The 13,241-nt window shown below is 47.8% G+C and overlaps 1 protein-coding gene across 1 annotated transcript in view; it reads left to right on the top strand.

Annotated features, from left to right (window-relative positions):
- The first annotated feature begins 3,988 nt into the window (after positions 1 to 3,988).
- Positions 3,989 to 13,241, top strand: part of CHST8 (carbohydrate sulfotransferase 8) — a 472,136-nt gene continuing 462,883 nt past the window's right edge. The window contains exon 1 of the mRNA XM_073659772.1: positions 3,989 to 4,299. The gene's annotated coding sequence lies outside the window, so the exon portion shown is untranslated. The remainder of the gene's footprint in view (positions 4,300 to 13,241) is intronic.

Here is a 13,241-nt window from a genome sequence, read left to right on the forward strand (position 1 = left end):
TTTGATCAAAAATAGTTCACTAAGTACCCTATATTTATTATGCAACTTTGCTTTACATTTATATATAATGATGGTAGGGTATGAGATATATTTTTGTCTTTTGTAGGTTTTGCTTCTTTTTGCTAGTGTGAACATGCTCCTATTTCTTGCATGTCTACCATTTTAGACCTCAGTTCACATTGCTTGGTTTTTTGTCTTGTTTGCATTCTGTGCAAATTAAGGGTGTGGCATACCCTTTGTTGAGCTGATTAGTATATATGTAGCTTACCACGGGCCTGGGTGGTCTGGAGTTGGGACCCGGTCCTATTTGTCTACCCTTTTATATGCATTACTTCAACTTTGATATACAGTAAGGTTTTTAATATAGACAGTATAGGTACCGTCCCAATTTAGGGTCACCTTGCCGCTGGTGGGACGGCTTGTATACTTTTTTTGATCAAAAATAGTTCACTAAGTACCCTATATTTATTATGCAATTTTGCTTTACATTTATATATAATTATGGTAGGGTATGAGATATATTTTTGTCTTTTGTAGGTTTTGCTTCTTTTTGCTAGTGTGAACATGCTCCTATTTCTTGCATGTCTACCATCTTAGACCTCAGTTCACATTGCTTGGTTTTTTGGGCCAATAGTTCTGCCTTTGATAGAAGCTGCTTTGGAGGTGGAAATGGCCCCCATTACCTCTCGAGCCCCAGGTTGCACCAATGACGTGTCAACTGCAGCAGACCCTCATGACTGGGATATATGCTCTCCCAAGTACGGAGCCACGGGGTGCAGACCACTATCCAATTGCATTGCTTTAATTGTCAATATGTTGCTACTCCTAATTTTCAAGTCCTCTGAGAGGTTCGATGCACTGTAACAAGTCCTGCTTCTGTGCTAATTAAATGTTATTTAAGACCTGTTACCAGTGGTGTAATAAGAGTCCGATGGGCCCTGATGCAAAATTTGTACCTGCCCCCCCGCACGTTGGTCAGATGTATGGGCCCTTATAGCGTTCTAAATTCTGCCCCCTCCCCCATTATGTAGTAATGTCCCCCATCCTAGGCCCGTTTCGGGTATATATGTCCCTCAACCTGGTATATATGTCACCCATCCTGGTATATATGTTCCCCATCCTGGTATATATTTTCTCCATATGTCCCTGATCCTGGTGTATATGTCCCCCATCCTGGTTAACAGTATATGTCCCCCATCCTGGTATATGCAGGTGCATCTCACTAAATTAGAATATCATCAAAAAGTTAATTTATTTCAGTTCTTCAATCCAAAAAGTGAAACTCCTATATTATATAGAGTCATTACACACAGAGCGATCTATTTCAAGTGTTTATTTCTGTTAATGTTGATGATTATGGCTTACAGCCAATGAAAACACAATAATCATTATCTCAGTAAATTAAAATAATTAACAAAAAACACCTGCAAAGGCTTCCGAAGCGTTTAAAAAGGTCCCTTAGTCTGTTTCAGTAGGCTCAACAATCATGGGGAAGTCTGCTGACTTGACAGATGTCCAGAAGGCAGTCATTGACACTCTCCACAAGGTCCCAGAGTCTGGAGGAAGAGTGGAGAGGCCACAATCCAAGCAGCTGGAGGTCTAGTGTGAAGTGTCCACAATCAGTGATGGTTTGGGGGCCATGTCATCTGCTGGTGGAGGTCCACTGTGTTTTATCAAGACCAAAGTCAGCGCAGCCGTCTACCAGGACATTGTAGAGCACTTCATGCTTCCCTCTGCCGACAAGCTTTTTGGAGATGGAAATGTCATTCTCCAGCAGGACTTGGCCCCTGTCCACACGGCCAAAAGTACCAATACCTGGTTTACACACAACAGTATCACTGTGCTTGATTGGCAGCAAACTCGCCTGACCTTAACCCCATAGAGAATCTATTATAGAGAATCTATGGGGTATTGTCAAGAGGAAGATGAGACACAACAATGCCGACGAGCTGAAGGCTGCTATCAAAGCCACCTGGGCTTCCATAACCTCTCAGCAGGGCCACAGGCTGATCCCTCCATGCCACATTGCCGCATTGATGCAGTAATTGATGCACAAGGAGCCCGACCAAGTATTGAGGGCATTTACTGAACAGACATTTTGGATTTTAAAAACATTTTTCAAGCTGTTGTTATAAAGTATTCTAATTTACTGAGATAATGACTTTTGTGTTTTCATTGGCTGTAAGCCATAATCATCAACATTAACAGAAATAACCACTTGAAATAGATCGCTCTGTGTGTAATGACTCTATATAATATAGGAGTTTCACTTTTTGTATTGAAGAACTGAAATAAATTAACTTTTTGATGATATTCTAATTTAGTGAGCTGCACCTGTATGTCCCCTGTTCTGCCTCTGTTCTTTAACGCATAAAAAAAAAATAAATGATTCTATTCAACTTCCCCCGCACCCATGCCGTCCCCCGGTGGGTTTCTGCGCCGCAATGCATTTGAGCAGAATGTGTATCCTCAGATGCACATCCAGATGAAATATACACTGGTGTTGACGAGCCCCCCTCCTGCACGGACCCGGTTGCGGTCACAACCTCTGCTACAGTGATCGTTAAGCCCCTGCCTGTTACCACCCCTAACTTGTCTATTACTTTTACAGAGTATTATCTATAAGTCATCTAAAGTTTTAAATTCCTCTGTTATTCCTCCTGGAAATATGTTGATGTGTTGATTCCAATCAGAACTGATTGTGTAATGACGCGCCTCTTCCACAGCGGGAGTGGTAAACACAGTTGTCAATTTATTCATCCATTTCCAGGAGGAATAAGGGCTCGCTCACAATGTCGTATAAATCAGACGAGTGCAACGTGGGAAAACATCGCATTGCACTCTGACCAATATTAGTAAATGAGTCAGTGCTCATCTGCGAGTTTTTTCTCAGCTCGGGTCGGACTGAGAAAAAAATCACAGCATGCTGCGATTGTCTGCGAACATCGGATCGCACTCACCAATGCAAGTCAATGGGTGCAAGAAAAAAAAATCCCACGGCACATGGACCGTGCACGCGCCGTCCTATTTTTGTGCGCTCATCTCATGGAAACCCGACATTTCATATGCCGCGTCCAATAAATTCACAACCCAAACCGTCAAAATAGAATAGATATATAGATAGAAATATGTCAGTGAGATATATAATCAGTGCTTTGCATGTGTAGTTTACTGTGCATGTATTTAGCTAATAAAGAAATAAATGAAAAAAAATGGTTATTTTTAATAGCCAGCTAAGGGAAAGCAGACAGCTGTGAGCTGGTGTTATTATTCTAGAAAGGAGCCAATATCCATGGAGCTTCACAGCCTATTAATAACAGCTGTCTGCTTAGCCTTTATTGGTTATTAAAAAGGGGAGACCCCCCCCAAAATAATGACGCGGGATCCCACCTATTTTTAATAACCAGCAAAGGCTAAGCAGGCAGCTGATATTAATAAGCTGGGAAGAGGCCATGGATATTGGCCCCCTCCCAGAATAATAACACCAGCCCTCACCCGCCCTGGAAATGGTGCATCCATTGGAGGCGCCAATTCTGGCACTTAGCCTCGGCTCTTCCCAATTGCCCTGGTACGGTGGCAATCGGGGTAATGGTTTTGGGGTTGATCTCAGCGGTGTAATGTCCCCTGACATCAAGCCCAGGGGTTAGTAATGGACAGGCGTCTATCTATCACTATATAAGATTACTTTATTAGATTATAAACTAGCTTTAAATAATGTTTTCATGTACAGAAATTAGCAATTAATAAAAAATACTTATTTTTGTAATGTAATTTCTGCAATATGATCAGCAAGTACACAGTAATCTGCATATTGCACCAGTCTGCTGTGACCCTCTATATGTCCCATTATTAAATATTCATATAATAACATTTCTGCAGTAAATGAGGCTGCTGTACGTCCCATCTCCAGCCTCAGAGCTGCGCTCATCTTCTAGGCTCGCAGTTCCCACAGACGCCACTAGAGGGCGCTGTGGGGCAGGACAGAGCAGCCGGCGGGGGCGCGCACTGGGGAGAGGCGCGTCCTCGCCGCCTCAGCTCATCCTTCCTCGTGTAAGCCGGCAGGACCCGGGCAGTGTGTTCTGTCCTGCAGAGCGGAGACCCCCAGAGCGGCGCTCACCGGCGGAGCCCCCCGCGGTCACACAGCCGGCAGCGGACACTTGTCACAACTTCACTCATCGCGCAGAGCTCGGCGCCTGCTGAGGGGAGGATGGCACAGCCCGGGAGCGGGCACCGCGCACACAGCTGGATGTGACTGGCATCCGCCGCCACAGGACTGCCCGCCCGACAGCCCGGCACCAGGTGGGTCCGTGCCTGGCACCCTTGTCACTTTTCTAGGCAGCGTTGTACCCGGGGTGGTCCGCGGCGCCCACCTGTCAGTCAGGAACTTTGTAGTGGGCAGCCGGTCAGTCAGCAGCGATATCACCTGAGTATGCGGGGTCTGCGGGGGAAAGTTACCGAGAAGGGGCTGATAGCGGAGTCTGTGTGTCTGCAGGACCCGGGCAGAGGGAGCAGAGCATCCAGAGCAGGTGCAACTAACAGGACCGGGGAGAGGGGGCAGAGCATCCAGAGCAGGTGTCACTGACAGGACCGGGGAGAGGAGGCAGAGCATCCCGAGCAGGTGTCACTGACAGGACCGGGGAGAGGGGGCAGAGCATCCAGAGCAGGTGTCACTGACAGGACCGGGGAGAGGAGGCAGAGTATCCAGAGCAGGTGTCACTGACAGGACCGGGGAGAGGGGGCAGAGCATCCCGAGCAGGTGTCACTGACAGGACCGGGGAGAGGGGGCAGAGCATCCAGAGCAGGTGTCACTGACAGGACCGGGGAGAGGGGGCAGAGCATCCCGAGCAGGTGTCACTGACAGGACCGGGGAGAGGAGGCAGAGTATCCAGAGCAGGTGTCATTACAGGACCGGGGAGAGGAGGCAGAGTATCCAGAGCAGGTGTCACTGACAGGACTGGGGAGAGGGGGCAGAGCATCCAGAGCAGGTGTCACTGACAGGACTGGGGAGAGGGGGCAGAGCATCCAGAGCAGGTGCCACTGACAGGACCGGGGAGAGGGGGCAGAGCATCCAGAGCAGGTGTCACTGACAGGACCGGGGAGAGGGGGCAGAGCATCCCGAGCAGGTGCCACTGACTGGACCAGGGAGAGGAGGCAGAGCATCCAGAGCAGGTGTCACTGACAGGACCGGGGAGAGGGGGCAGAGCATCCCGAGCAGGTGTCACTGACAGGACCGGGGAGAGGGGGCAGAGCATCCCGAGCAGGTGTCACTGACAGGACTGGTGAGAGGGGGCAGAGCATCCAGAGCAGGTGTCACTGACAGGACTGGGGAGAGGAGGCAGAGCATCCAGAGCAGGTGCCACTGACAGGACCGGGGAGAGGGGGCAGAGCATCCAGAGCAGGTGTCACTGACAGGACTGGGGAGAGGAGGCAGAGCAGGTGTCACTGACAGGACTGGGGAGAGGGGGCAGAGCGTCCAAACCAGGTGTCACTGACAGGACCGGGGAGAGGATGGAAAGCATCCAGAGCAGGTGTCACTGAGAGGACCGGGGAGAGGGGGCAGAGCACCCAGAGCAGGTGCCACTGACAGGACTGGGGAGAGGGGGCAGATCATCCAGAGCAGGTGCCACTGACAGGACCGGGGAGAGGGAGCAGAGAATCCAGAGCAGGTGCCACTGACTGGACCAGGGAGAGGAGGCAGAGCATCCAGAGCAGGTGCCACTGACAGGACCAGGGAGAGGAGGCAGAGCATCCAGAGCAGGTGTCACTGACAGGACCGGGGAGAGGGAGCAGAGCATCCAGAGCAGGTGCCACTGACAGGACCGGGGAGAGGGGGCAGAGCATCCAGAGCAGGTGCCACTGACAGGACCGGGGAGAGGGGGCAGAGCATCCAGAGCAGGTGCCACTGACAGGACCGGGGAGAGGGGGCAGAGTATCCAGAGCAGGTGCCACTGACAGGACCAGGGAGAGGGAGCAGAGCATCCAGAGCAGGTGTCACTGACAGGACCGGGGAGAGGGGGCAGAGTATCCAGAGCAGGTGTCACTGACTGGACCGGGGAGAGGGAGCAGAGCATCCAGAGCAGGTGCCACTGACAGGACCGGGGAGAGCCGGCAGAGTATCCAGAGCAGGTGTCACTGACAGGACTGGGGAGAGGGGGCAGAGCATCCAGAGCAGGTGCCACTGACAGGACCAGGGAGAGGGAGCAGAGCATCCAGAGCAGGTGTCACTGACAGGACCAGGGAGATGGAGCAGAGCATCCAGAGCAGGTGCAACTGACAGGACCGGGGTGAAGGGGCAGAGCATCTAGAGCAGGTGCCACTGACAGGACCGGGGAGAGGAGGCAAAGCATCCAGAGCAGGTGTCACTGACAGGATCGGGGAGAGGGGGCAGAGCATCCAGAGATCCAGAGCAGGTGCCACTGACAGGGGAGGGGAGAGGGGGCAGAGTATCCAGAGCAGGTGTCACTGACAGGACCGGGGAGAGGGGGCAGAGTATCCAGAGCAGGTGTCACTGACAGGACCGGGGAGATGGAGCAGAGCATCCAGAGCAGGTGCAACTGACAGGACCGGGGTGAGGGCGCAGAACATCCAGTGCAGGTGTCACTGACAGGACCGGGGAGAGGGAGCAGAGCATCCAAAACATGTGCCACTGACAGGACCTTGGAGAGGGGTCAGTGCATCCAGGGCAGGTGTCACTGACAGGACCGGGGAGAGGGAGCAGAGCATCCAGAGCAGGTGCTGCTGACAGGACCAGGGAGAGGGGGCAGAGCATCCAGAGCAGGTGTCACTGACAGGACCGGGGAGAGGGAGCAGAGCATCCAGAGCAGGTGTCACTGACAGGACCGGGGAGAGGGGGCAGAGCATCCAGAGCAGGTGCCACTGACAGGACCGGGGAGAGGGGGCAGAGTATCCAGAGCAGGTGCCACTGACAGGACCAGGGAGAGGGAGCAGAGCATCCAGAGCAGGTGTCACTGACAGGACCGGGGAGAGGGGGCAGAGTATCCAGAGCAGGTGTCACTGACTGGACCGGGGAGAGGGAGCAGAGCATCCAGAGCAGGTGCCACTGACAGGACCGGGGAGAGCCGGCAGAGTATCCAGAGCAGGTGTCACTGACAGGACTGGGGAGAGGGGGCAGAGCATCCAGAGCAGGTGCCACTGACAGGACCAGGGAGAGGGAGCAGAGCATCCAGAGCAGGTGTCACTGACAGGACCGGGGAGATGGAGCAGAGCATCCAGAGCAGGTGCAACTGACAGGACCGGGGTGAAGGGGCAGAGCATCTAGAGCAGGTGCCACTGACAGGACCGGGGAGAGGAGGCAAAGCATCCAGAGCAGGTGTCACTGACAGGATCGGGGAGAGGGGGCAGAGCATCCAGAGATCCAGAGCAGGTGCCACTGACAGGGGAGGGGAGAGGGGGCAGAGTATCCAGAGCAGGTGTCACTGACAGGACCGGGGAGAGGGGGCAGAGTATCCAGAGCAGGTGTCACTGACTGGACCGGGGAGAGGGAGCAGAGCATCCAGAGCAGGTGCCACTGACAGGACCGGGGAGAGCCGGCAGAGTATCCAGAGCAGGTGTCACTGACAGGACTGGGGAGAGGGGGCAGAGCATCCAGAGCAGGTGCCACTGACAGGACCAGGGAGAGGGAGCAGAGCATCCAGAGCAGGTGTCACTGACAGGACCGGGGAGATGGAGCAGAGCATCCAGAGCAGGTGCAACTGACAGGACCGGGGTGAAGGGGCAGAGCATCTAGAGCAGGTGCCACTGACAGGACCGGGGAGAGGAGGCAAAGCATCCAGAGCAGGTGTCACTGACAGGATCGGGGAGAGGGGGCAGAGCATCCAGAGATCCAGAGCAGGTGCCACTGACAGGGGAGGGGAGAGGGGGCAGAGTATCCAGAGCAGGTGTCACTGACAGGACCGGGGAGAGGGGGCAGAGTATCCAGAGCAGGTGTCACTGACAGGACCGGGGAGATGGAGCAGAGCATCCAGAGCAGGTGCAACTGACAGGACCGGGGTGAGGGCGCAGAACATCCAGTGCAGGTGTCACTGACAGGACCGGGGAGAGGGAGCAGAGCATCCAAAACATGTGCCACTGACAGGACCTTGGAGAGGGGTCAGTGCATCCAGGGCAGGTGTCACTGACAGGACCGGGGAGAGGGAGCAGAGCATCCAGAGCAGGTGCTGCTGACAGGACCAGGGAGAGGGGGCAGAGCATCCAGAGCAGGTGTCACTGACAGGACCGGGGAGAGGGAGCAGAGCATCCAGAGCAGGTGCCGCTGACAGGACCGCGGAGAGAGAAGCAACTTAGTACACACGGCACATGACCCTGCTCCAGAGGAATGGCTGGATATACACTGTGTATCTATCTATCTATCTATCCTTCTATCTGTCATCTCTATTTCTCTCTTTTCTTTCTTCTTTTTTTTCTCTTTTCTTTCCTTTCTTTTCTTCCTCTCTTTATTTTTTCTCTTCGCACTCCCTTTTAATCTCTATATATAATCAGCTGTGTATCAGATTTTAGTTTAGCAACTTTCTTACTAACTTCATGATCGGCTATGCCTTTCTACGAGAATATTTTCAAGTAGTATCTATCTATCTAATCATCTGTCTTCTCTCTTATCTCTTTTTCCCTTGTATGTACTATCTTCTCTATCTATCTTCTCTATCTATCTTCTCTATCTATCTTCTCTATCTATCTTCTCTATCTATCTTCTCTATCTATCTTCTCTATCTATCTTCTCTATCTATCTTCTCTATCTATCTTCTCTATCTATCTTCTCTATCTATCTTCTCTATCTATCTTCTCTATCTATCTTCTCTATCTATCTTCTCTATCTATCTTCTCTATCTATCTTCTCTATCTATCTTCTCTATCTTCTCTATCTATCTTCTCTATCTATCTTCTCTATCTATCTTCTCTATCTATCTTCTCTATCTATCTTCTCTATCTATCTATCCCTCTCTCCTGTATTTGTCATTTTGTTTTGTTTTTTTGCACATTATTGCCTCACTCTAAGCACATGTCAGATCACAGAGGATTTATGTATCTTGGAGGATTTTTACAGTTTCTCTTCTTTGTAATAGGGAGCGGCCATAAGTGTGCCAGTTAGCTGGACTTTTTCATTCTTGGGGTGTGAGATGTCTCCCCCTCATCTGCTTTATCATATATTTGTTAGACATGTTGCATCCTTTTTTTGTTCCATGTATTAACATTTCATAGTTAGGGCTCATTCAGATAAGTGTGTTTTGGTCCGTGTAACACCTGACGGCATGCTGTCCAATAATAATAAATGGATGTTTTTGGATGGAGCTTGCAAAAATAAGCACTTTTGAAGATTACTATTTAACTAAATCGATTACTTGTTGCCTAGCGGACCGACCACCGCTGCTGTCTAGCTTGTAAGCGATCCTGGACAACTTCGAAGCTGGGACCACAAGCTCAATGGAATAGATCCTGTAAGCGCTCCGCATGTTCTGCTGTCTAGCAGCAGTGGTCGGTCTCCAAGGCAATGAATTGTAAACAAATGTGTTAATATCACTAGAATTTCTTTACATTTTAAGAATCAGGGAATTGCTTGTATCTACAAACACAATCAGACAATACCTATTTATGACAATGGGAAAAAACGCTTTAAGTTTAAGCAGTTTTCCACACAGACCATAAAGCGGTGTCTCCTCGGAGTCATGTCACGGGACAGCAATTTTCCGACTAGCCGAGTAACCAAATAGATTTGTACAACAGTCTTCAACTTGGTGTCGCCCGACTATTTTAGACCTGCAAAGGCTAAATTGCACTCAAGGTGCGTCAAAGTTGATGTATCAGGCGACTTGCATTGAAGTCTATGGCAAGTGAATCGCGTGCAACTTGAGACCATCGAGCATAATTTTTTCATATGGTGGTCCGAACTCTGCCCCCATCCCATGGCACTTTAAACAGTGATGTTTCCAAAGCATTGCAACGACTGAAAGTACAGGGAGTGATGACCACTGGTGGGTGTCATTACCAAGTGTCATCAGTGACGGTTTCTTTGGTCGTTCAAATCTCAAATTGTGCAAAAAAATATTTCAACTTAATGTTGCGGAATTATTTCACAATTGCAAATTGACTGTAAAAAAAAACCAAAAAAAAAAAAAACCTGCCAAATCGCAGACTGGTCACAAGAATAACCTAAACTAGCAAGGTTTTCAATTTCGATGGTTCCGTTACAACGTCGCCACTTGACAATCATTAGATGCGATATTGCGGTGCCACATTGTGATCTTCATGGTGCGCTTTTCTTGCCATGGTTATACAGTATATACATACATTTTCAGCCTCGGTCTATTCTCAGAGCTATGAGTGACCCTTTTCTCCTTTTACTATTGCTATTGTTGAGCATAAACCTATGGATAACCTTAATTATGCAAACGAGGTTATAAAGTATGCCATTTCCATGTAGCACAGCACCTTGGGGCATTGCCCGGAAATGTCATTTTGCTTCCCTGGCTGAAACGTATAATGTGTCCAGTAAGTCGTAAAATGTTACAGGGCAGTAAATCAGAAGCCTTGTTGAGAGATCAATGTATCGGTGGCCAAACAGCAGCATGTTCTTGATCCTTTATCATTCTATAGTGTCTTAAATAGCATCCTCCACTCCCCTAAACATCGAAAAAGACCACCTGATTCATCTATTCTACCCTTACATTATTTTATCCCTATACTCTTACTTTTGATTTTCCAATAATTAACTGCTCCTTCAGTAACATAATATGTTATCACATTGTTTCTTAAGTCTCTTCCAACCAGTTTTTTTGTATTAGTTTCCTAAAACATATAGTTCCTGATTTGTCCTCATCTGATTATGATAACCCCTTAAAAATGTTATCTATCCCCATGACTAGTGATAAGTTTTTAATCCCTGGGAGTCCCACTGCTTGTATCACCACAGATCATAAGAGTTCCCCACTTGAATGGAGTGGCAGTCATACATTTGCAAAGTCTATGGGAATGACTGATATTGTCAAGCATTGCACTTGAGTTGCTCAACTTTACCAGACGCCTGATTCCAAATTTGCATAAAGTTACGTTCTGGCGATGAGTTTTGGATGTTGCATATGTTCAAAGCGCAAGAAAACCCACAACGTCTTAGGCTATGTGCCCACGTTGCATTTATGAAGCAGAAAATTTCTGCTGCATAAATGCAAGTCCTCTCCCGGAAAAACGCATGCGGAATTCCGCACGCGTTTATCGCGCATTTTTCGCGCGTTTATCACGCGTTTTCCACATGCGGAATTGCCTTGCGTTTTTTATGCATTGGACAAAGGCAATTCCGCTTGCGGAAACGCAAAATTAAATGACATGCTGCGGATTTTTGAACGCGGCATAAACGCTGCGGAAAAATCCGCAGCATGTGCATAGAACTTGCGGAATCCCATTGGGGAACATGGGATGCGGATCTACATGCGTTTTTCAAGCGTTTACGCTGCGGAAATTCCGCAGCATATACGCTTGAAAAATGCTACGTGGGCACACAGCCTTAGGCTGTGTTCCCATGATGAGCTATTGGTGAGTTTTTGATGTGGGAATGTAGACTCACAGTTCCAGCTGTGATGTGGGAATGTAGACTCACAGTTCCAGCAAAGTGGATGTGATGTATAGAAATCACTGTAGTTTTTTATTTAATCTTTTTACACTGCGTAAACTGACCTGTGGTGCTTGATTGAAATCCACAACATGCCAATTTTTCTTGATTTTTATGTGTGCATTTTACCTTTTAGAGTTGCATTAGATGCGGAAAATCAGCAGATAAAAAAAGTGCATTCATCTTTAGTGTGTTTCATGGCAGTAACGCACTAAAAAATGCATGTAGTCTGCACGTGACTGTATCAATAAAGATATGTCAATGCAAAATATCAGGAGGTAGCAAACACAAAGCAGCTATATTTAAAACTTGGCAAAAATAAGCTAAAAATGCGCTAGAAAATGCAAGTAATCAAATTTAGCGAATAGGTGCAACACCAAATCCTTATCATGGAACGTAGCCTAGTTGCAGAACATGCTTTCTGCCTCCCTTATAATCATATTTTATGATTATATACTCCCTGCTTCACAGGAATATTCTCTTTTAATCTACATACCCTCCACCCTTTGGCACAGTGGCATCTGTTAAAGTGAAATCAATGTCAGAAAATAGTTGCTTTTTTTTAATTAAAAATGGAGCAATGGCTGCATTTCGAGGGGGTTTCCATCCTTCTCATGGGCTGAGAGTTGACTCAGTTTAATTAAAAAGAAGTACGCAACCGCTTTATAAGCCCCATAGATGTCTGGATAAAGTTTATAAAGCCAGATCCCCTGAAGGTAGAAGCTGTAAACTTTTCTCCAACTCCAAGGACCTCATATAACTCTGCTGCTTGTTTGTTTGTTTATTATACCTGGATCTATAGGGAATTGTGCTTTTAATCCCATTGCCGGGAGCTGTGTATTCTGCAAAACCAATGAGTTTTCTAGTTTTTCTTCTCCGCGACCAAGGCCCTATATATATATTTTTTCATCCCTTTGCTGTAACACACCATGAAATATGATAGATTTTTATTGGATGATGATAGTGGAGATTACAATTCATAGACAGTGGTGTCAGGTGTGAATTCCCTGCTGGAAATGATAGTTTTAATGAAAGGCTCGCTGACACCTGCTACCTGGAAGTCAGTGGAGCTGAAGACTGACAGATTGCGGAGATCTGCTCACGAATGCGCAGATGAAGCGTCAGCTTTTGTGCCTATAAAGGTTTTCTGTCCATACAGAGCAATCCTTGTGTTTGTTCTGCCGCTTTTGAATACACTTTGCTTCCGTTTCTCACCATTCTTCAAAATCTCACATTTGCAGTGTTTGTTTTTTTTGCTACTTTTTCCTCTATGGCAAAAACATTATTTTTTTTTCGTGCCTTTCTGTTTTCTGAGTTTTTTCAAGCAGTAAACATTTTAGAAAACTCTAGCCTTGTTTGTTTTTATTTATTTGTTTCTTGTCTTGAAGTATCTTTTGTGTCTTTTCTTGAGTGTTTTTCGAGGGTTTTCCCAACTTTTTTTTTTCCTGTCTTTTTCCAGTCATTTTTTTTCTCACTCCATTGAATAATTAAGAAACTGCTAGCATTTTTTTAAAGCAAAAACAATTGCAAAATGCTCCAGAAGATGTCCTTTAGCATCTTCCAAATTTTTTTTAAGCTTTCACATTGCCTTGTATCGTAAGGTACAGAGTGTCTTCTGAGTGGA

Source organism: Phyllobates terribilis, unplaced genomic scaffold (genome assembly GCF_046119375.1).
Source record: "Phyllobates terribilis strain yellow unplaced genomic scaffold, ASM4611937v1 Scaffold_14__1_contigs__length_39327217, whole genome shotgun sequence".
Lineage (NCBI taxonomy): Eukaryota > Metazoa > Chordata > Amphibia > Anura > Dendrobatidae > Phyllobates > Phyllobates terribilis.